The sequence below is a fragment of the Myodes glareolus genome, chromosome 8 (genome assembly GCF_982192425.1).
Source record: "Myodes glareolus chromosome 8, mMyoGla1.1, whole genome shotgun sequence".
Taxonomy (NCBI): domain Eukaryota; kingdom Metazoa; phylum Chordata; class Mammalia; order Rodentia; family Cricetidae; genus Myodes; species Myodes glareolus.
The window spans coordinates 20,426,516-20,450,823 of NC_142033.1; the positions used below are offsets into that span (position 1 = coordinate 20,426,516).

Sequence of the window (24,308 nt, forward strand, 5' to 3'; positions counted from 1 at the left end):
TATTTTTGTATTCAAGGAACAAATTGGGCATTGTAAAAGTATCTGCCTATTATAGGGAGCACTGTGTTCTTTCCTTGTCTTTTACAGATTCAATTTTATACTTGTTCCCTTTTCTAAAGCAGGAATATTTCAAAAACCACTAAGTAACATTAATGATCAATGACATATTGTACATCACAAAAAGTTTACACTGTTTATCATACAACAATACAGCACACTGTTCTTGTTTTTACATTACAGAGTTTCTTTGTATTTTTGCAGCCAGTCCTGGAAGTAGCTCTTGTAGACCAGGCTGGCCCCAAACTCACTGAGATCTACCTGCCTCTGCCTCCTGACTGCAGGGATTCAAGGTGTGTGTCACCAATTCTGTCTACAATACAGCACTCTGGTTGTCATGGTTGTCCTGAATGCCCTAAAAAGACTTGTGTCAATCTTAGTACATGTGTTTTCAGTCATTTTCCTTTGAGAAATACTTCATTTTTGAGGAAAACATATGCAGGTACTATATTTTCATTATTTTCAGGCTCATTTCTGTTTCCTTCAATTCCTGCTTTACCCTCTACCATATCTACATGCTACTGATTTCTATTTTTGATGCATATTATATACACATGCTTAGGACTGACAATGGAGTATTGGACAGTAGATCAGAGGGGTCATACTGGAGAAACCTGGCACTCCCATCTTGACAGCCATTGATTGCCCATAGATTTCCCTACAGGAATAGGACTTTGTGAAATTTTCCCAATCTATGTTGTCAGGTCAAATGGTGCTGTCATTAGGCAGGTCTTATTTAGGCAATCACACTGGTGAGATTTCATGGATGCAATATCTCAATAATACAAATATATGTATATATGTGTGTGTGTGTGTGTGTGTGTGTGTGTGTGTGTGTGTTACCATCTTCCATCAGGCATCCTGGTCCCCTGGCTCTTATGCTCTTCTGATATCTTTTCCAAAATGTTTCCATTGCCTTTGATTTAGAAGTTGTGCTGCTCTAAGTGTACTTACTGGATTCAGGAATCCAATGATCATTTATTCTCTTCCTTTTTGACCAGCTTTGGATCTCTGCAATATTCTCCACTTGCTGCAATAAAAGATTTTTGATGAGTTGTGAGAGTTACAGTTACCTGTGATTATAAGGATAAAGCTAATAATATAGTTAGGAATGATACTTGTTTTGGAAAACAGTAGTAGGAGGTTCTACTTCTGGGGTCTGTGATTTATCCAGTCTGGGCAGCTGACTCACTTTACAGTACCACACATGAATTTCTTGACACTCAGTTAGCCTCAAGTTCTATCAGAGTTAGATTTATCTGATTACACCTAAGATAAAAGTGCCACATTTTGTTATTATGAATATCTTGCTATGCCAGTTATTGTTATAAGTCATAGGTCTGACAGCCAATAGGACTATTGATTACATTTCTATCTAGAGATCTTATGTAGCCTCTTCTAATACTATGAAAATTCTCAAAGAGGATGTTTCCAGATCAATTGCTTCTCAATTGCTCCAAGTCCTAAGTCTGAAGTGTATAATGTCTTCAGACATCTTGTCTTCAAGATCTGGGAAGCAAGCAAGGACAATTGCTAGAATCTATATTTTTGGGAAGAGTCCAAACAAATGAAAGTCCACCAGTCCAACAAATGAAAGTGAAGTTTTTTTATTCCTTGCACTGGATATTTTGATAGCAGTCTATGATTCCTGAGGCTAACAACATCACTACAGTTGACAAAACCTTTTCCAACCCCCTAGACACATGAGTACGCATGTACTAATGAGCAAGCCTTTATGATAATGTTTCCCTACTGATTTCTCGAGTGACTTTGATTCTATTTGTTATGCTGGGGAAGAGAGTAATGGAATAAAAGAAGCAAGAAAGAAATCGACCTGAGAATTTGGAAATAAATTTACTTTTCTTATTACATATTAAACATACTCATCAGTGAAAATTTTTATAAATATCACTGAAGTAACTCCAGAACTTCTCTCTGTGTGCACACCCAACTTGCCTACATATCTATTAAATCCCATTCAGAACATGCATAACATGTATTGTCATTTATACTTAGACAACTTAAGTCACCATAAAGATGTAGACATTGTAATTGGATTCAAGAATAAGATAAGTCAGTGGCTCGGCACTGGTTATACTGATAGAGTATACCAATTTCACTTGACTAATAAGAGACCTGCTGATTTGGGAAGGAAGAACATGAAATGTTTAATTCTATTAACAGGTTCATGCTGTGTTATTCTCTCTCCTTATGGAGACTTTGTTGAGCGCTGTGTTTGTATTAAGCTCTACACCAGGTGCCAGCTCTGAGTAACTATCCCACCCTCTTAGTTTGCATTAACATGGAGGCCTTGAACCTCGGCTTCCTGCCTCTGCTCCTGGCTTTCAGGTAGGTAGGCAGGTAGGATCTTGTTAATCATTTGCCTGGGCCTTGAACTCTTAGGTGAAGCATTCAAAGTATGGAAAGAATTCTTCTAAGAATTGCCTTGCCTATTGATCATCTACAGCTAAGAACTGTTAAAGGGCCAGCTTGATTAAACTGTCCATGAAGTCCTCAAAGGGAGTCTTCTCACCTAGTTCATGAGAAACATTAAATCCTTGTTTTTTTTTCTGAACTAAGTTATGAGTTATAGCTGAGGGGGATTAATAAAGGACTCAGGTTCCAGAGTCAGTCCCACCCTTCACTGGCCCTGGGATATCTGGCCCTGCCCCTTGCTGGCCACTGCAGCAGGAGAGCTGGCCTTGTCCCTCATGGGAAAGTTGGGCCCCCATATCAGGAGAGTTGGCTCCGCCTCTCACCATGGGTATGGGAGAGATGACCCTGATGACATGAGCCGAGGAGATAGCTGACTCCACACCTTACCAGAAGGAGGTGATTCCAGCAGCCCAGATTGACCTGCTCAGTTACCACCCAGACCAAATCCTGGGCCTTGAACTGGTTCACTCTAACATCTACCCCATCGTGACCTGCTGGAGTGCAAGAAGGAATTGGTCTCCCGGAATGGTAGTCACAGAATCTCGATAACTCAGGTTAACAATATGATGGTGGGCCAGAGGCCTTGAACTCATTACAGTGAACATTTGTATAAGTGGCAAATTGACAAAGGGATAGAATGCCTGACACACTGTAGCTTCAAAAACTACTAGGACAAATAAAGAGGTATTGGAAAGGTGGGAAAAATGAAGGAACGAGGTGGTTTTTATTTTCTTTGCTTTGTTTTATTTTTGATTAATTTTGGGAGGGTTTCCTTTTGGCAGAGGGATAGTGCAGTGGTGAGGGGCAGACACGGAGGGATAAGAAGGTCAGCACAATTGAAACGAGTTGGATGATGTGAAATCCCCAAAGAATCAATAAAGAATTATGTTATTTAAAAAAAAGAAATAAAGAAAGAAATCGGTGGTATTAACATATCAACTCTTTAAGCTGAAAAGTTAAAAGAAACATGATATTCTTGAACATTCAATTTCTTATATTCAGAATGTACTTTAATAGTTCATTTGAAAACCCCTTCTCATTGTTACAGCGTCATCACATGCCACATCTGTCATTCATCCATCACTCAACTAATTCTCCTGTAAACCTTTAAAGAAAACAAAAGGTGCAGCTCTCTCAGTTGTTTGCTTTGATCTTGTATGATGCTTGCTGTGAGGAATGAAGACTCTAAGGGCAACTGGATTATAGGCCATTTAAATCATATTTTGTCAAAGAATCTGGCTGATTCTGCTCATGTGCTGAGAAGCTGATTGAAGACAAATTAAAAAGTAGATAACTGATTTGTTTGGCAGAAGAAATTTTAAGCCAAATTGCATCAGGATATGGTATCACCACTTCTTGCTGCTATAATTCAGCTCTGCACTGAAATATAGTAGACAGTTATGAAAAATGGAAAAGTTGGCAAGGAAAGCAGTATGAGAAAGTTTTCAGTTGCCAGCAAGAAGGGTACTAAAGATGTAGTTGTAATTGTTGAACAGGTTTGCACCATTAGGAAGAAATCATGTGCCTTTTACTGGTCCCACTTGAAAAGTGCTTTGAGGGCATAACTCACTCATTGAAAGCTCTGTCTTATGAAAACTCAAAGCAATTAGAAAAGAGTCTAAATTAAGACTACAGAACAAAGTGCACCTTCACAGAAACAAGAGAGAAGAAACATATTTAGCTAGTTTTTGTATGTCTTCAGATACAGCTATTGTCCAAGGTGTTTGGGGCACATACTTATCTCAAAATCTGGAAGCAACATTTACATAGTGGTAGTTTTGCAGATATAAGCGCTACAACATTAAGATGATAATGAAGACATTTCTGGACTTGGTTATATAAATCCCCTATTTTTTATTTATTAAAAATTACCACCTCCTCCCATTTTCTTCCCCGTTCCTCCCTCCCCCTCCCCTTTCTCATTCCCACCTCCCTCTACAGTTCTAAGAGAATTCAAGGTGCCCTGCCCTGTGGTAAGTCCAAGGCCCTCCCCACTCCATTCAGGTCTAGGGAGGAGAGCATCCAAACAGACTAGGCTCCCAAAAAACCATGAGCATTCAAGTGCCACTCATTCTCAGCATATTGAGCAGACATGCTTCTTTTATAGTTGTTCATTGCAAAGAGGGGCTTCTCTGATTAAGGATGAGAGTAACATTTGTCCATGTATCTAAACATTGAGTCCGGAAATCTGTCAATGTTGGCTAAGAAGCAGAATATAATGAAGGGAAAAATTTTTCTTCTCTGTGGAACATGCTACTTGCTAAGTAAAAAAATTCGCCTTCATTCCTTTGTAGTAAGATGTATTTGTAGACTGTCAGCTTACAAAATATATCTACAAATTAAGGTATACATTTTATATGTACAGACCAAAGAAATAATACTAAGGTCAAGTGCTTACTATCTGACTCAATTTCTGTATGTACTACTTATTTCTAGCTCAGGATTAAATTATTATTTAATAATAATTAAATAATTATTAAAATAATTTAATAATTATTAAATTATTGAATTAATAATCAAATTAATTATTAATTTAATTATTAATTAAATCAGAAAATCCTTATCATTTTCTGACTTAAAGTGTTGATACAAGCTGCCACATAGTCTAGATGGATTCTCTTACACACAATTCCAAGAGGACTCAAATTATGTATTGACAATTATTCGGAAGGGATAGGAAAATAGGGGTGCAAGAGAAGGTCCAAAGTTGAATAATCTTCAGCAAGAGCTTTAAAACTGGCAGACAATTGAGTATCAGAAAACAGTTAGGTCTCTTCAGTGAGATGATTCAGTCCCACTAGGCACACGGTTGTATCTACTCCTCAAAGTTTATGAGAAGGAGTTTCTGCACTAATAACCTTTTTGATATATGACCTGTGCAGTGGAAGAGGCAGAGGAGACATAGGCTATGGGGCACGGCTTATTTTTGGGTAGGGCATAGGGAATAAACATAGTTTGGCCTATAAGACATAAATTTAATCAGGCTTGTGTGGAAACTATTGCAGCCAATAGCTTTGACTTTTTATTTTAATCTGCAATGCAAGTTTTCTTTGGATCTGAGCAAAGAGGAGAACAGTGTAAATTATTGTCTGTGTTAAACCTTTTTGGTTTAGATCTTGATGGGGCTATGTTCCCAAACAATGTCCTTTTAAGCGTGGCAGTCTAATTCAGAGTAAAGAAACAATTTAAACTTTATCTGACTGCAAGAACGTATCTCAACAATATTAAAAATTCTCTTTAAATGCAGAGCAGTGTTGGTGCATGACTTTAATCCCAGCACTTGGGAGGCAGAGGTAATCAGATCTCTGTGCATTTGTGACCAGCTTGGTCAACAGAAAGTTCCAGAACTCCAATGATACAAAGAAAAACCGTGCCTCAAAAAAAAAAAAAAAAAGACATAGTTCATCATTTTCACTTTACATATCAAGTAAGGTTTCTACTACACATGCATATTCCAAGTTACTTGCAATGTTTTATTCACCATTTTGTGACATTAGAAGCAAAAGATGGAGCTGAAAGTAGTTGCTTATTCAAATTAGTACAGCATATAGTTGGTATAATCAAGAAGACCAGAATTTTAAAGTCAGATAGTTACGTAGCTAGAGGAACTGGAGAAGATGGATTGAAGAGAAGTTTCAAAGTTGAATCATCCTTTAGGCAGAAAACTTTAACACTGGCTAATAGATATCAGAGCCTAGCAGGGTCCTCAGTAAGATGATTCACTTTCATCAAGGGAAAAGAAATGTTTACTCTTAAAGTTTATAAGGTTTGTAAGGTTAGCTTGGATGGTGTACATGGGACACTGTCTCAAAAGAAAGAAGCGGTTGAGGAAAGGAAAAGGAGGAGGCAAAGGAAGATGAGGCCCAACATCAGTTTGAATAGAGTTTGCTAGTCCAAACATCAGAATAATTTTCTTGAGGGACAATTTAAATAACTCTATTATTTTCTTTGTTTCTATAGGGAATGTCTCTGATAAGCTTGAGAACATGTCTCTGAACACTAATAAAGTTTAAAATAATTCTTTGTTTTAAATATTTGAGTAGTTTATTTGACACTCTTAAATGAAACTTATAATAATTTCTGTTTGTTTATTCTAGTCTCATCCAATAACACTTTATTATCATATGATTGATATCAGATATCCTTTGAACAATCGATCCTTTGGGCTCTTTCTAATAGGCCCATATTAGACATGTTAATATATCCATATATTACTATGTCTCTCATGTAGCTATTTTAATACTTTTGTCAACAAATGTTACTATGCTAAAACAATTTTGTGGTTGTTCTGTTTCAACTGAAACTTAAAGTCCCTATCATCAGTCTCATGAAGTCTTGAAAACTAGAGGACAACTTGAAGGCAGCTTGACAGGTTAGAACATGTCTCTACAAAGCTGCTCAGTTGTCCTGAAACTCTCCAGACAGCTAGGATGGTCTCTTCCATCTTCAGGTTATTCATCTTGTAAGAGAGTATATCATAAAAATTCTTACTGCTTATAAGACGTTATAGAGTGTCAAGTGAATCTAGTTGGTCTCAGATAGTAACTGAAAATTTTGAATTGTTAACGTCATAGACTCAAGAAGCTGTCTTACAGAGTAGGATGTTTCAGTATCCGGCAGAACATCCTGAGTCTTAGAGAGCTTTCCTGTAGGGCAAAATGTTTTTCCTCTCTCAAGATATTCTAGATCTTAAGGAACTTCCCAAAAAGATGAAGATTTTATTTCAGAGAAACTTGCCACATGACGGCATCACAATTATCCCTCAGTAAAGACTAATGACAGGTGAATGGTTAGGAGGGTCTATGGTCAGGGGAAAATAGCAGGAAGATGAACCTGATTAAGGCCCATCCTTGGAAGTCTGTTTTCTCCTGTTAAGTCACACATGTCTATTGTCAAAAATTCACTTCATTCTCAAAGAGCATCCATATGTCATGTACATAACCCAAACAGGGAGCAATTTGTTAAAAACAGATTACCAAAGCAGAATTGTACAGCATTTTCTCTCAAATTTCACTTATAAAATTTGTGGGATGAAAATAAATACAGACTCTAACGCAAGTTACACCCTGTTAGCTTGGTTTTATGTTGGGGACCAGCACAATAAAATCCACTTCTTCCCAGGGTGGAGATGTGTGAAAAATGAAGACAAAAGTCACATGACAGTACCAGCAGGGAATTTCAGTGATTATTCAGATCCCAAAATCACCTGCGTTTGTTTTTTCCAACAGCTTTTAAATGATGGTAAAGTCCGGGAGTACATAACTATTGCTTCATTAACATTCTGTTGTCTAGGTTGCTGGGTGACTCAAGTCATGTTTTACTCAAGTCCACTTGGTAAATTATGCAGAAAAATCCTCTTCCCCAGGTGACCTCATAGTTAAAATAGAAGGAGCAAAATCTTATTAGTATTCTACGCCGGGATGGCACTCAGTTTACCCAACTTTAAAAGAGACCAGGCGACCATATCCTGTGTCTGTCTCTCAGATTCTCTACCGCCAGACAATGTGGAAATGGGCCTGCATTTCTCAGCCCTCACATCTTAAATATTTATTATCTGGCCGAATAAGTAGTGGTTGGAGCTTTGTACTGATAACAAAGTACAAGCTTTGTATAGTGAAGGGCTTGTATATTGCCAGCTAGCAAGATAGGGTGATGGTTTATTGCACAAGAGTGAAGTGACACCTTTGGGCCCAGAGTGCTTCCAGTTATACTCCAAGGTCTGTAACAGTTTTTTGAAGGTGGACACATTCTCATCAGTGAGTAGCCCTGTTGTTCCATGGGGATGCAAATTTATGAACACTAACATCTTGTTCCTCGTGTTATTATGTCGTGTTTCTGAGTATGAACTACTCACCCTCTTTTTGGGTTCAAATAAGGAAAGCTAGCTGAGTTCTTCAAAGAAATGAAGAGTTTTAACAAAGGTCAAAACAATCATACTAGCAGTTGTGACAGCTCCCAAAGATAAGTAATCGGTGGATGGGCCTACTTTTCTGTTTCTTTGGACCTCTCAGAGCAAACACCCTCATGTCAGGATTTCTTACAATTTTATTGTTGTTGAAGCTATAGTATTTCTTAATCAGTCTGCAGATAAGTAAGCAGAAAGTCCTCTAAAGACAATGGATAAACAATTACCCCTACAAAATATATATGGTAAGAGTGTCTCTGTTCTTTGCAACTGACACATTCTTTGTCTTCACTGACATTGGTGCCATTCAAACAAATAAGATTTCAGAGTTCAGATTCCGTATTTGCATTTAAAGTTAGGTCAGATGTAAAACATTTTCTAAATTCCATTGCTTTTGAATTTAGTGTTACTCAAGTTCTCAAAACAGATAAAACACAATCAGATTCTTCACAAGAACAGATCATAAAGGCCACCAACACAGACCCTGATGAATCATCATCATCTACCAAAACTCCATGAACCCAGTCTACACTGTTCACACTTTGGTTTTTCAATTTCTGGTCTTCTGGACTCCAATCTAAATGTCCCACAGAATTTCCTTACAGGAATGTAGAGCCTTGCATTATCATATGTCCAGATTTTTCCATATTTCTTTGAAAAAATCATTAGACAAAGAATTATTACCTTAAAGAGAGGATATCAAGGTAAAAATACCACTTATCAACATTAATTTCCTATATTGGTTACTATTCTCATTATCATAACCTAACAGTACACAAAATGTCAACTAAGAAGAGGAAGCGTATACTTCTATGGGTATTTCCAAAAAATAGATACCTTTTAGTGCCACAATACAAGAGGAATAGCTGTGAAGACTCTCACCACCATGAACAGTGTTATGGATTTAATGACATGATGTACACCAAAAGCTCAAACTATGCCCCAACAAAAACCATTCCTCCTATAGCTTTCTGTTTGGTCATGCACTAACCTAATGATGACACAAATAATTAATGAGTGGATCTTATTTTTAAATAATAAAGACTTCTCAATATTGCCTTTACAGTATTTAGGTAACTGTATGACTACCATTCTAAGGGAGTGTTTAAGAAATGTCTGTACAGCTTAGTAATTAATGATATTGGTGAAGTAATCTTCAGCTTAGTAATTAATGATATTGGTGAATGTTTTCTGTTCTAGGTTGAATGGGTTGTGCACTTCTATCACAAGGTACTATATAACTTTCTAACACTACTAGTGTTAGCAAGGCATAATCAGTTCTGGATATGTGAGAATTGTCATTTTATAGAGGTTGTATAGCATGGGCTCACCATGTTGAGTCCAGGAAGTTTCCTTCATGAATGAAATATAATAGATAAAATTCCACACTGAAAGTTTATGAGATTGCTGGGCCATACCAGGAGCCTGAGGCAGAATGTAGTGCAATTTAAAAATTTTCAAAGATAATTCTTGGAATATTTGTTGTTCAAAGATATGAAAATGCACAGTACTGATACCCACGATTACGGGGTGATTATGACAGCAATGATTATCATCTCTGCTTGATCAGTGGTGCTTATTTCTCTAATAATGATCCATAATTGGTAGTGATTTGAACAATATTTTATCTGCTATTGATCTTCAATAATAAAGCAATTTCTGTACCCACAGGAAATGGAAGAGTTTGCACAGATCTCTGGGGAACATGGTTTCGTGGTGATTTCTCTTGGGTCAATGATCAATAACACAACACAAGAAAGGGCCAAGACTATTGTATCAGCCCTTGCACAAATTCCACAAAAGGTAAAAAGAGGTCCCCATGAAAGGTAATTATCTACTTAGTTTACTGAAGTCTAGTAAGGAGCGACACTGAAAGATTCCTTTATGTAAAATCAAGAATTATGATTGCCGGTACCAGAAGACACAATGGAGGGGTAAGTGTTTTCCTGACCACCACACAAGTCCGGAAAGGGAACACACAATCTTCCCACCATCCTTATCTCCCTGGCTACTCCAAAGGGGCGGCTTCCCCCAGCTAAACCCTCTCTCCTCCCATGCCATCCCGGCTTTCGGCCTGGAACCCCTACGGTTCCTCTCTCCCTTTTTCAGAGCTTAAATTCCTCCAACTCAGCCAGGGTCAGTGGCATGGCCGGGAAGGGTGGTGAGTGCAAACGGGAGGGAGTTCCTTTGTTTTAATAGCCTGCCTACAGCAAGGTAGGACTGCAGGCAAAGTGATTCATGGATAGCAAGGGGCACTAATCCTGTAGCAGAAGACCCAGTGGAGGGAAGAGCCATTGGAGAGCATCTGAAGGAAGAGATGGGCAGGCGTCAAGGCAAGAATTCCTCCAACAATCTGAAAAACAACATGAAAACACCAGATCCCAGCGATCTTACGACAGAAGGACTTGAACACCCTGTTCCAGAAGAAGTGGAAAACAGTGTCATTATGAAAGCAATAGAGTCTCTTAAACAGGGTATGAATAACTCACTTAAAGAAATAGAACAGAAATATAACAAAAAGATGGAAGAAATGAGTAAAGAAATGGAAGAGAAATATAACAAAAAGTTTGAAGAAATGAGTAAATTCGTAAATGATACCCTGGGAAACCAAGAAAAAAACAATCAAACAGGTAATGGAATCAATTCAAGAATTGAAAACTGAAATGGAGGCAGTGAAGAAAACACAAAACGAGGGATGGCTGGATATGGAAAATCTAGGTACAAACAGAGACTTCAGGAACAAGCATAACCAAAAGAACACAAGAGATAGAAGAACGAATCTCAGATTATGAAGACACCATAGAGAAAATAAACGCTCTGACCAAAGAAAACAGCAAATCCAACAAATTCTCATCACAAAACATTCAGGAAATATGGGACATAATAAAAAAAAAAAAACTAAGAATAATAGGAGTAGAAGAAGGAGAAGAATTGCAGATCAAAGGTCCATAAAATATATTCAACAAAATTATAGAAGAAAACTTTCCCATCCTAATGAACGATATTCCTATGAAGGTTCAAGAAGCATACAGAACACCGAATAGACTGGATCAGAAAAAAATTCCCCTCGCCATATAATAATCAAAACACAAAGCATCCAGATTAAAGAAAGGATATTAAGAGCTGCAAAGGAAAAAGGTCAAGTAACTTATAAAGGTAAACCGATCAGACTTACACCAGACTTCTCTATGGAAACCATGAAAGCCAGAAGGTCCTGAATAGAGGTACTGTAGAAACTAAGAGACCATGGATGCAAGCCCAGATTACTATACCCAGCCAAGCTATTGTTCACTATCAACGGAGAAAACAAAATATTTCAGGATAAAAACAAATTTAAACAATACGTAGCTACTAATCCAGCCTTACAGAGAATATTGGAAGGAAAATCACAACCCAAGGAATCCAACATTCCCAACACTGCTTACAATAACTCAAACATTTAGCGACCATTCACAAGTACAAATCAAAGAAGGAAAACACATACACTCTACTACCTAAAAAAAAATGACTGGAGTCAACAACCACTGGTTATTAATATCACTTAATATCAATGGACTCAATTCACCTAAAAAGAGGCACAGACTTAGAGATTGGATACGAAAACAGGATCCAACATTCTGCTGTTTACAAGAAACACACCTCAACCACAAAGACAGACACCTACTCAGAGTAAAGGGTTGGGAAAAGGTTTTCCAAGCAAATGGACCTAAGAAACAAGCGGGCGTGGCCATTCTAATATCTAACAAAATCGACTTCAAACTAAAATCAATCAGAAGAAATGGAGATGGACATTTCATACTCATAACTGGAACAATTCATCAGGAGGAAGTCTCAATCCTGAATATCTATGCTCCTAATATAAAGGCACCCACATATGTAAAAGAAACTCTTCTAGAACTCAAGGCAGTTATCAAACCACACACACGAATAGTAGGAGACTTCAACACTCCTCTCTCACCAATGTACAGGTCAATCAGACAGAAACCAAACAGAGAATTAAGAGATTTATTGGAGGTATTGAATCAAATGGACTTAACAGACATCTATAGAACACTCCACCCAAATAGGAAAGAATATACTTTTTCCCTGCAGCTCATGGAACCTTCTTGAAAATTGACCACATACTTGGTAACAAAGCAAACTTGACAGATACAAAAAATTTTAGTAACCACCTGTGTCTTGTCAGATCACCATGGACTAAAATTAGAATTCAACAACAATGCATCCCCCAGGAAGCCAACAAACTCATGGAAATTGAACAGTCAACTACTAAATCACCCCTGGGTCAAGGAAGAAATAAAGAAAGAAATTAAACTCTTCCTTGAATTTAATGAAAACAAAGATACAACATACTCAAACCTATGGGACACTATGAAAGCAGTGCTAAGAGGAGTGTTCATAGCACTAAGTGCCCAATTAAAGAAAACGGAGAAAGCACACATTGAAGACTTAACAACACACTTGAAAGCTCTAGAAAAAAAGAAACTGATTGACCCAGGAGGTCTAGAAGACTGGAAATAATCAAACTGAGGGCTGAAATCAACAAAATAGAAACACAGAAAACAATCCAAAGAATCAATGAATCAAAAAGCTGGTTCTTGGAGAAAATCAACAAGATTAACAAACCCCTATCCAAATTAATCAAACGACAGAGAGAGAACATGCAAATTAATAAGATCAGAAATGAAAAGGGGGACATAACCACAGACACAGAGGAAATTCAGAGAATCATTGGATCTTACTATGAAAGTTTATATGCCACAAAGTTGGAAAATGTAAAAGAAATGGACATTTTTTTAGATAAGTACCATACACCAAAGTTTAACCAAGAACAGGTGAACAATCTAAATAGACCTGTTAGTCGCGAAGAATTAGAAGCTGTTATAAAAAATCTCCCTATCAAAAAAAGCTCAGGACCAGATGGTTTCAATGCAGAATTCTACCAGAACTTCCAGGAAGAGCTAATACCTATACTCTTTAACGTATTCCACAATATAGAAACAGAAGAGTCATTGCCTAACTCCTTTAATTAAGCTACAGTTACCCTAATACCAAAACCACACAAAGACACAACCAAGAAAGAGAATTACAGGCCAATCTCACTCATGAACATCGACGTGAAAATTCTCAATAAAATACTGGCAAACCGAATCCAAGAACACATTAGAAAAATTATCTATTATGATCAGTCGGCTTCATTCCAGAGATGCAGGGCTGGTTCAACATACGCAAATCTAACAATGTAATCCATCATATAAATAAACTGAAAGAAAAAAACCATATGATCATCTCACTAGATGCTGAAAAAGCGTTTGACAAAATTCAACACCCATTTATGATAAAGGTGTTGGAGAGACTGGGGATACAAGGATCATACTTAAATATAATAAAAGCAATATACAGCAAGCCGAGAGCAAACATCAGACTAAATGGAGAGAAACTCAAAGCCTTTCCACTAAAATCAGGAGTGCGACAAGGCTGTCCACTCTCTCCATACCTCTTCAATGTAGTGCTTGAAGTTCTAGCAATAGCAATAAGACAACATAAGGAGATCAAGGGGATTGGTATTGGAAAGGATGAAGTTAAACTTTCGTTATTTGCTGACGATATGATAGTATACATAAGTGACCCCAAAAACTCTACCAAAGAACTCCTACAGCTGATAAACACCTTTAGTAACGTGGCAGGATACAAGATCAACTCCAAAAAATCAGTGGCCCTCCTATACACAAAGGATAAAGAAGCTGAGATGGAAATCAGAGAAACATCACCTTTCATGATAGCCACAAATAGCATAAAATATCTTGGGGTAACTCTAATCAAGGAAGTGAAAGATCTATTTGACAAGAACTTTAAGTCTTTGAAGAAAGAAATTGAGGAGGATACCAGAAAATGGAAAGACCTCCCCTGCTCTTGGATTGGGAGAATCAACATAGTAAAAATGGCAATTCTACCAAAAGCAATCTATAGACACAATGCAATCCCCATCAAAATCCCATCAAACTTCTTCACAGTTTGAGAGAATAATAATCAAGTTTATATGGCAACACAAAAAACCCAGGATAGCCAAAACAATTTTATACAATAAAGGAACTTCTGGAGGCATTACCATCCCTGACTTCAAACTCTATTACAGAGCAACAGTATTGAAAACAGCTTGGTATTGGCATAACAACAGAGAAGTCGACCTATGGAATCGTATAGAAGACCCAGATATTAACCCACAAACCTATGAACACCTAATTTTCGACAAGGGAGCTAAAGGTATATAATGGAAGAAGGAAAGCATCTTTAACAAATGGTGCTGGCATAACTGGATATCAACCTGTAGAAGAATGAAAATAGATCCATATCTATCATCATGCACAAAAATCAAGTCCAAATGGATTAAAGACATCAACATTAATCTGTCCACTTTGAACCTGATAGAAGAGAAAGTGGGAATTAGTCTACAAGATATACGCACAGGAGGCCTCTTCCTAAGTAGGACCCCAGTAGCACAGACAATAAGAGAAACAATGAAAAAATGGGATCTACTGAAACTGAGAAGCTTCTGTAAAGCAAAGGACACTGTCAGTAAGACAAAAAGCCTGCCTTCTGACTGGGAGAAGATCTTCACCAACCCCTCATCAGACAAAGATCTGATCTCCAAAATATACAAAGAACTCAAGAAACTAGACACTAAAACTCGAATTAGCCCAATTAAAAAATGGGGTACTGAACTGAACAGAGAATTCACAACAGATGAACTTCGAATGGCCAAAACACACTTAAGGTCATGCTCAACCTCCTTATCGATCAGGGAAATGCAAATCAAAACCACTTTGAGATACCATCTTACACCTGTCAGAATAGCTAAAGTCAAAAACACCAATGATAGCCTATGCTGGAGAGGATGTGGGGTGAGGGGAACACTCATCCATTGTTGGTGGGAATGCAAACTTGTGTAGCCACTGTGGAAATCAGTGTGGCGGTTTCTCAGGAAACTGGGAGTCAACCTCCCTCAGGACCCAGCAATTCCACTCTTGGGAATATACCCTAGAGATTCCCTAACATACTACAAAAGCATTTGTTCTACTATGTTCATAGCAGCACTATTGGTAATAGCCAGAACCTGGAAACAGTCTAGGTGCCCCTCAATAGAAGAATGGTTAAAAAAGGTGTGGAACATATACACAGTAGAGTTTTACTCAGCTGTAAAAAACAATGACAACTTGAATTTTGCATGCAAATGGATGGAAATAGAAAACTCTTTACTGAGTGAGGTAAGCCAGACCCAAAAACAGGAACACTCATAAGTGGATTCTAACCATAATTAAAGATCTTTGAGCCTATTATTCGTGATCCTAGAGAAGATAAATAAGATGATCCTGATGAAGATTATTTAGCTATCCACCAGGAAGTAGGAAATAGACAATAGTCCCAGGTAACCTCGGGTGCATGGGGGGAGGGTGGGAGGGTTGTTGAAAGGGGAGAGGGTTAGAGAGAAGGGAGTAGGGAAGGAATGGGGAAAGCTCGGTGGTCTGGGATGGGGGGGAGGGAGGAAGGATGAATATGGGATCAGGGAAGAATATATTTCAACTAAGGGAATCATTTTAGGGTTTACAGGAGACTTGATTATATATGGGATCCCAGGTCCAAGGAGAGATCCCAAGATTGTCCTCTGGACAGAGAAGAGGGTGCCTGAACTGGCCTTGGCCCATAACCATACTGATGAATATTTTGCTTATTACCATAGATCCTTCATCTGGCGAAGGACGGCGATACAGACGGAGACCCACATTGGAGCACCAGACTGAGCCCCCCAAGGTCCAAATGAGGAGCAGAAGGAGGAAGAACATGAAAAAGGAAATCAGGACTGCGAGGGATGCTATCACCAACTGATACAAGGGGACGGATCTAATGAGAGTTTACCAAGGCCAGTTGGACTGGAACTGAACAAGGACGTGATCTAACCAGATTCTCGGAATTTGGCCGGATTCTCTGAATGTGGCTGGCCCGAAGTCTTTCTGAAAAGCCATTGACTATGACACTGGGATTTGTTTCCTCTGCATATACTGGATTTTGGGGATCCAGTCTGTTTGGATACTCACCTTCCTGGACCTGGAGGGAGGGGGGAGGAACTTGAACTTCCCACAGGGCAGGAAACCCTGACTGCCCTAAGGAACGAAGAGGGAGGAGGAGAGGGAGTGGGGGGAGTAGGAGAGTGTTGGGAAGAGGGGCGGAAATGGAAACTTTTATAATTTAATAAAATTACTTTCAAAAAAAAACATTTATGGGATGAAAATAAATACAGACTCTAAAGCAAGTTACACCCTGTTAGCTTGGTTTTATGTTGGGGACCAGCACAATAAAATCCACTTCTTCCCAGGGTGGAGATGTGTGAAAAATGAAGACAAAAGTCACATGACAGTACCAGCAGGGAATTTCAGTGATTATTCATTCCCAAAATCACCTGCGTTTGTTTTTTCCAACAGCTTTTAAATGATGGTAAAGTCGGGGAGTACATAACCTGTGCTTCATTAACATTCTGTTGTCTAGGTTGCTGGGTGACTCAAGTCATGTTTTACTCAAGTCCACTTGGTAAATTATGCAGAAAAATCCTCTTCCCCAGGTGACCTCATAGTTAAAATAGAAGGAGCAAAATCTTAGTATCCTACACCGGGATGGCACTCAGTTTACCCAACTTTAAAAGAGACCAGGCGACCATATCCTGTGTCTGTCTCTCAGATTCTCTACCGCCAGACAATGTGGAAATGGGCCTGCATTTCTCAGCCCTCACATCTTAAATATTTATTATCTGGCCGAATAAGTAGTGGTTGGAGCTTTGTACTGATAACAAAGTACAAGCTTTGTATAGTGAAGGGCTTGTATATTGCCAGCTAGCAAGATAGGGTGATGGTTTATTGCACAAGAGTGAAGTGACACCTTTGGGCCCAGAGTGCTTCCAGTCATACTCCAAGGTCTGTAACAGTTTTTTGAAGGTGGACACATTCTCATCAGTGAGTAGCCCTGCTGTTCCATGGGGATGCAAATTTATGAACACTAACATCTTGTTCCTCGTGTTATTATGTCGTGTTTCTGAGTATGAACTACTCACCCTCTTTTTGGGTTCAAATAAGGAAAGCTAGCTGAGTTCTTCAAAGAAATGAAGAGTTTTAACAAAGGTCAAAACAATCATGCTAGCAGTTGTGACAGCTCCCAAAGATAAGTAATCGGTGGATGGGCCTACTTTTCTGCTTCTTTGGACCTCTCAGAGCAAACACCCTCATGTCAGGATTTCTTACAATTTTATTGTTGTTGAAGCTATAGTATTTCTTAATCAGTCTGCAGATAAGTAAGCAGAAAGTCCTCTAAAGACAATGGATAAACAATTACCCCTACAAAATATATATGGTAAGAGTGTCTCTGTTCTTTGCAACTGACACATTCTTTGTCTTCACTGACATTGGTGCCATTCAAACAAATAAGATTTCAGAGTTCAGATTCCGTATTTGCATTTAAAGTTAGGTCAGATGTGAAACATTCTCTAAATTCCATTGCTTTTGAATTTAGTGTTACTCAAGTTCTCAGACCATAGATAAAGCACAATCAGATTCTTCACAAGAACAAATCATAAAGGTCACCAACACAGACCCTGATGAATCATCATTATCTACCAAAACTCCATGACCCCAGTCTAAACTGTTCACATTTTGGTTTTTCAAATTCTGGTCTTCTGGACTCCAATCTAAATGTCCCACAGAATTTCCTTACAGGAATGTAGAGCCTTGCATTATCATATGTCCAGATTTTTCCATATTTCTTTGAAAAAATCATTTGACAAATAATTATTACCTTAAAGAGAGGATGTCAAGGTAAAAAGACCACTTATCAACATTAATTTCCTATATTGGTTACTATTCTCATTATCATAACCTAACAGTCCAGAAAAAGTCAACTAAGAAGAGGAAGCGTTTACTTCTACAGGTATTTCCAAAAAAAATAGCCTCCTTTTAGTGCCACAATACAAGAGGAGTAGCTGTTAAGGCTCTCATCACCATGAACAATCTTATGAATTTAATGACATGATGTACATCAAAAGCTCAAAATATGCTCCAACAAAAACCATTCCTCCTATAATTTCCTTTTGTGTCAGGCAGTAACCTAATGATGACACAAAAAATTAATGAGTGGATCTTATTTTTAAATAATAAAGACTTCTCAATATTGTCTTTACAGTATTTAGGTAACTGTATGACTATCATTCAAAGGGAGTGTTTAAGAAGTGTCTGTATAGCATCTTCAGCTTAGTAAGTACTGATATTGGTGAATGTTTTCTGTCCTAGGTTGAATGGGTTGTGCACTTCTATCACAAGTTACTATTCAGCTTTCTAACACTACTAGTGTTAGCAAGGCATAACCAGTTCTGGAAATGTGAGAATTGTCATTTTATAGAGGTTGTATAGCATGGGCTCACAATGTTGTGTCCAGGAAGTTTCTGTCATGAATGTAATATAATAGATAAAATTCCAAACTAAAAGTTTACGGGATTGCTGGGCCACAACAGGAGCCTGAGGTAGAACGTAGTGCAATTTAAAAATTTTCAAAGATAATTCGTGGAATATTTGTGTTCAAAGATATGAATATGCAGAGTGATGCTACCCATGACTACAAGATGATTATGACAGCAATGATTATCATCTGTGCTAGATCAAGGGTGCTTATCTCTCCAATAATGCTTCATTTTTCTCCATAATTAGTAGTGATTTGAACAACATTTTATCTGCTATTGTTCTTCAATAATAAAACAATTTCTGTATATACAAGAAATGTAAGAGTTTGCACAGAGTTCTGGGGAACATGGTGTTGTAGTGCTTTCTCTTGTGTCAATGACCAATAACTCAACACAAGAAAAGGCCAAGACTCTGGCATCAGCCGTTGCACAAATTTCATAAAAGGTAAAATGAGGTCCCCATGGAAGGCAATTATCTAATTAGTTTTACGGAAGTCTGGAAAGGGGTGACACTGGAAGGTCCCTTTATGGAAAATAAAGAATTATGATTGCCGTTAGTTAGGTTAAGAAACAAAGATAAATATAGCAGATTCTACAGAATGTGTTTTTGGTGACAATAACAGTGACATAAACATTGTGATCACAGGGAAGTGTGGTGAGTGAGTGCAATCTAAACATTTCTAGTTTGATGATACTGGGAGCAAAACTATACAAGAATAAGTAAATTCTCAGTGGTCACTTAAACCTTGTTCTTGAGTTTTGTTTGAATCTAGACATTCAGGGAAAAGGAAAGTTTATATAAAAACTTTGGTAGCAGATAATAGAAAAATATCTGTAGTATATTACAAAAGCATTTGTTCAACTATGTTCATAGCAGCACTATTTGTAATAGCCAGAAACTGCAAAAAACCTAGGTGTCCCTCAATAGAAGAATGGTTAAAGAAGGTGTGGAACATATACACATTGGAGTTTTACTCAGCGGTAAAAAACAATGACATCTTGAATTTTGCATGCAAACTGTTGGAAATAGAAAATGCTTTACTGAGTGAGGTAAGAGAGACCCCAAAAGAGGTATGTGGTATGTACTCATTCATAAGTGGCTTCTAGTCAAAATTAAATTGCATTGAGACTATAATTTGTGATCCTAGAGAAACTAAAGAAGAAGGTGAACCCAAAGAAGATCATATAGTTATCTTCCTGGATATTGGAAGTAGACAAGATTGTCAGGATAATGTTGGGTGCAAGGGATTGTGGGGGATTGAATGTAAGGGAATGTGGGTAGAGTGGAGGGAGAAGGAGAGGATTTGGGAGAGCTTGGTGAAATGGGATGGGTGGGATGGAGAAAGGGTGGATATAGGAACAGGGAAGTAAATATCTTAATTAAAAGAGCCATTTTAGGGTTTGCAAGAGACTTGATTCTAGAGGGATTCCCAGGTCCAAGGAGAGGTCCCCAGATTGTTCCTTGGGTTGCAAAGGAGAGGGTGTCTGAACTGGCCTTGTCCCATAGTCACACTGATGAATATCTTACATATCATCATAGAACCTTCATCTGGCGATGTTTAGAGACATAGACAGAGACCCAGATTGGAGCACTGGGGTGAGCGCCCAAGGTCCAAATGAGGAGCAGAAGGAGGAAGAACATGAGCAGGGAAGTCAGGACCGCAAGGGGTGCGTCCACCCACTGAGATGGTGGGACTGATCTAATGGGAGCTCACCAAGGCTAGCTGGACTGGGAGTGATGGGGCATGTGATCAGATTGGACATTCTGAACGTGGCTCTCAATAAAAGCTGACTGAGAAGCCAAGGAAAATGACAGTGGGCTTTTATTCTACTGCGTGGACTGACTTGTGGGAGCCTGGTTTGTTTGGATGCTCACCTTTATAGATGTGGATGGAGGGGGGAGGACCTGGGACTTCCCAGGGTCAAAGAAACCCTGACTGCTCTTAGGACTAGAGAGAGAGGGTGAGGTGGGGAGGGAGAAGGAAAAATGAAGCAGGGAGGAGGTGGAAATTTTTAATAAATGAATAAACAATATAAATATTAAAGATACATAAATATGGGAAATAAAGGGTTGGTTGTATGAGGAGAGGGCGAAAGTTGGAGTCATATATGCAGCTAAGGAAATATGAGTTTCTGAAAATACAACCACTATTTAAAAAAGAAATCGCATGTTGCAACATTTTGTATGATCTCTGTAATTTTTTCACACATTTGAAACCACTCTGATAGCTAAACTGAATTAGAAAGCATGATAAGTAAGTCCCATTTCTATAACCTAGCATGTATTATTGAGTTTGTAGTTTGGAGTCATGAACTCAGGCTCAGAAATGCTAGAGAGTGATCTCTGTATGAGTCACAGTTGCTTAATAGAACAACCTTTGACTTATTGTTACAATATCTCTTTCTTCCTTTCAGTAGTTAGTTTTGAAATAAACTACTGTCTGTTAATGATTTCTTTTCATTGTACTATAAACGTTAGATCTCAAGATTAGCTAGAAGCTGTACAGGTGGCTAAAGTTGGAATCCTAACAGCACCTACAAAGAGCTCTTTGCCTTATCAGACTTCCTTTTGTTTGAAGGAATAGCTTTCCCTGAATTAGGGTTTGAAACAGAAATACTTGAAGAAATCAGTGATAAGTTTGTGGTTAGAGATGAAGACACAGTCATATTGACTTACCCCAAATCAGGACCTAACTGGCTGATTGAGATTGTCTGCTTGATTCAGACCAAGGGGAATCCCAAGTGGATTCAAGCTGTTCCCATCTGGGAACGTTCATCCTGGGTAGAGACTGAAATAGGATATCAAATTTTAATCAAACAGGAAGGACTATGCCTCATCAGCTCTCATCTTCACTTCCATCTTTTCCCCAAGTCTTCCTTCAGTTCCAAGGCCAAGATGATCTTTGTCATCAGAAATCCCAGAGATGTTCTTGTTTCTGGTTATTTTTTCTTTCATAAGACAAACCTTTTTAAGAATCCAGAATCTCTGATAAATTATTTTGAATGGTTCCTCAAAGGAAATGTTTTATATGAATCATGGTTTTAGCATACCCGTGCCTGGCTGTCCATGAGAGAAAGGGACAACTTCCTGTTTTTGAGCTATGAAGACCTGAAACAGGACACAAGAGGAACCATAGAGAAAATCTGTGACTTCCTAGGAAAGAAATTAGAGAAAGATGAACTGGATCTGGTCCGCAAGTACAGTTTTTTTCAAGTCATGAAAGAAAATAAAATGTCCAATCTTAGCATCATCCCAGAGGATGTATTTACTAATGGTTTGAATCTCATGAGGAAAGGCATGACTGGAGACTGGAAGAATCACTTTACTGTAGCCCAAGGTAAAGCGTTTGATAAAGTATTCCAGGAGAAAATGATTGGTTTCCCACCAGAACTGTTCCCATGGCAATAAATTCTTAAAACTCTTAAATCATGTATTTGTACTGTGAATGACTGGGTGTGGTCAAGGAATGAATCATATAATTTAAAAAATATATTTGTAGTATAGCATTAATTGTTTCCAGACCTGCAGTAGCATAGAGACTTCCCAGGTTTCCCCCTCCTCTTTATGAGAATGCTGATCTAGGATTGTTTAGTTATCACTCAGAAGACTTCTCAAGTAATAGAAAAAAACAGTTCAACACCTCAGTCTGTTTGTACCCTATTCATTGAGAAAAAAAAGTAAGGATTGTCTATTCTAGAATGTGCCAACCTAAAACAGGACAATGTAAACAACAAGGTGGAATGGTCCCTGTCCTTATGATGAACCAGATACAATCAAAAATGGTCTATGGCACTTTGTCTCTAATCCAGAAGAGTAAATTGTGTTTCATTTAGGAAGAAGTGAGAACTAAGAGATAATGCAGTAGAAATAGGATTCATACCAGAAGAGGTCCAGCTGACTCTCTTCATAGGGTATATGAAGATAATTTACCACATCTGAACTTTAAGCTGGAATTTGTAGGAACTATATTTTAGTTTCCTATCCCATGAGGTCTCCCTATAGTAACTCATGCTGGGTTTCCCTGAGATCCTGAAGAAATATTTAAATTTATTGTTGCAAACAGATATTGAACATGTAGGTGAATTCGCATTTATACAAGGGTAGTTTGGGATTTCTAAAATGAGCACCATTTGTGTGGTCTGTCTGTGGAACTGGTTGGCATTTCAAAAAGTGCATTAAACCTGAAGTGTTTTGCCATCTATCATATGGATCAGATGCAGCATCATTGGAATTTTGAATGCTTTCTACAGCTACTAGCAATTAGAAGCAGTACAGCAGGTTTCTTTCCCACATGAAAGGAATATCCAGTCTCAGCGACAGTGATATGACTTGTGTGATGTAGTACTCTGCACTTCCTGTGATTCCTAAGAAAAACCGGTTCCTCAATCAATTATGAGTAATATTAGACTTTTTTTCATTTATATATTTATTTATTTATAAAAAATTTTCACTTCCTCCCCTCCTCCCAATATCCTCCCGCTCACTCCACTCCCTCTCCTCCTCCCTCTCCAGTCCTAACAGCAGTCAGGATTTCTTGCCCTGTGGGCAGTCCAAGTTCCTTCCCCCCTCCCTCCAGGTGTAGGAAGTTGAGCATCCAAACAGACTAGGATCCCAAAAAACCATTTCATGCAGATGAAACAACTCCCATTGCCATTATTAATGGCTTCTCAGCCCCCATGTCAATCACATTCAGAGAATCCGGTTCGATCACATGCTCGTTCAATCCCAGTCCAGCTGGCCTTGGTGAGCTCTCAGATCAGTTCCCTTGTATCAGTTGGTGAACGCACCCCTCGCGGTCCTTACTTCCTTGTTCATGATTTCCCTCCTTCTGCTCCTCATTTGAACCTTGGGGGCTCAGTCCAGTGCTCCAATATGGGTCTCTGTCTATATCTCCATCCATCACCAGATGAAGGTTCTATGATGATATGCAAAATATTCATCAGTATGGTTATGGGCCAAGGCCAGTTCAGGCACCCTCTCCTCTGCTGCACAGGGAACAATCTGGGGACCTCTCCTTGGTCCTGGGACCCCCTCTAGAATCAAGTCTCTTGCAAACCCTAAAATGGCTCCCTTAGTTGAGATATATCCTTCCCTGCTCCCATATCCTTCCTTCCTCCATCCTGCCCATCCCATTCCACCAAGCTATCCCGAATTCTCCCCTTCTCCCTTCACTCTAACGATCTCCCCTTACATCCACTCCCTCCCCGTGCACCCAAGTTTGCCAGGCATTCTTGTCTACTTCCAATATCCAAGAGAATAACTATATTATTTTCTTCAGGTTCACCTTCTTATTTAGCCTCTCTAGGATCACGAATTATAGATTCAAAGACCTTTAATTAAGGCTAGAAACCACTTATGAATGAGTACATACCATATTCCTCTTTTGGGGTCTGGGTTACCTCACTCAGTAAAGC

At 38.5% G+C, this 24,308-nt stretch overlaps 1 pseudogene; it reads left to right on the plus strand.

The window, feature by feature from the left end:
• Nucleotides 1-21,408: 21,408 nt before the first annotated feature.
• LOC146893796 (sulfotransferase 2A1 pseudogene) lies at nucleotides 21,409-22,319 on the plus strand (annotated as a pseudogene).
• Nucleotides 22,320-24,308: the final 1,989 nt, after the last annotated feature.